General features: G+C 32.0%; 1 non-coding gene across 1 annotated transcript; it reads left to right on the top strand.

Moving 5' to 3' along the window:
• Positions 1-390: 390 nt before the first annotated feature.
• Positions 391-462, top strand: TRNAW-CCA (transfer RNA tryptophan (anticodon CCA)). Its single transcript has one exon. It is a non-coding gene; the product is annotated as a tRNA-Trp (tRNA).
• Positions 463-1274: the final 812 nt, after the last annotated feature.

Below are 1274 nucleotides of genomic sequence, written 5' to 3'. Positions count from 1 at the left end.
CATCAGGCCAGTGTCATTGGGAAGTACTGTTTTTGCATTCTGTCTTTTAATCTTTATACAACCCTATGACATCTGCATTTTTATTTTGCCATTTTATGACTAAGTAAACTCACAGGTTAAGTGATTTGCCCAATACCCATGGCTCACAAGGGGCAAAATTACCACCTGTGTCAGTTTCCCAGCCCAGAGAGTTGCAAATCTTAGCATATATTGAGAAAAATCTGCCAGTGGCCCACACCATCCCTTACCATTTGCAAAAATATTCTCTTTTGTTATAGAAATAAAAACCGAGTCTTCTGAAAAGAAAAAAAGCAATTTGGTTGCTTGTTAAATACATATAATTATTTTTAAAACTCCATTTGTTTATTGTAACTACTGAATATTCAGGCTTCCCTGGTGGCTCAGAGGTTAAAGCGTCTGCCTCCAATGCAGAAGACCCGGGTTTGATCCCTGGGTTGGGAAGACCCCCTGGAGAAGAAAATGGCAACCCACACCAGTATTCTTGCCTAGAGAATCCCATGGACGGAGGTGCCTGGTAGGCTATAGTCCACGGGGTCACAAAGAGTTGGACACGACTGAGCAACTTCACTTTCTTTCACTTTCACTGAATATTCAAGTGCTTTTGTCTTTAAATAATTTATAAGTATCATCTACATAAAACACTGTTGAAATGCTATAGTGCTCAAATATAATCATGTGAAATAATGTCATCTTATCACTTCTACTAGAGATTAAATTAACTTTTCAGGTGTAATCAATTTTTATAAAATGGCTCCAACAGTAAAAATAAAACAAAAAATAAAAAACTGTGACGTATTTCAAAAATTTGGTTAGAGAAAGAATAACTTCTAGTTCTTTTGCAAGGGAAAAACAAATGCAGGCATATAGAAAATGAACATTCTCTGTTAATGAAGTGAAACTTTGCATAATGGCACAAAAGTTACTTATATCTGCTTTTGATAAAAGTTGAATTAATTATTACTTGCACTACTTTTAAAAATTTACTTTTATTCTTTTTGTGTATGTTTTATTTTTTATTTATTATTATTATTTTTTACTTTACAATATTGTATTGGTTTTGCCACACATCAACATGAATCCAATATTTTAATTAGAATGAAAGTAAATTTTAAATTACTTTTATTCTAATTAAAATATTTATTTGACTAACAATCTATTATATTAGGGAAGATAACAAATGTATATGCTTCTGTAAAGAAGCATGTTAGGATTTTGTGGTATATACCAATAAAAGCAAAAAAAATTACTGTTCA

The sequence above is a fragment of the Ovis aries genome, chromosome 16, assembly GCF_016772045.2.
Source record: "Ovis aries strain OAR_USU_Benz2616 breed Rambouillet chromosome 16, ARS-UI_Ramb_v3.0, whole genome shotgun sequence".
NCBI lineage: Eukaryota > Metazoa > Chordata > Mammalia > Artiodactyla > Bovidae > Ovis > Ovis aries.
This window is presented reverse-complemented; position numbering and strand designations above follow the sequence as displayed.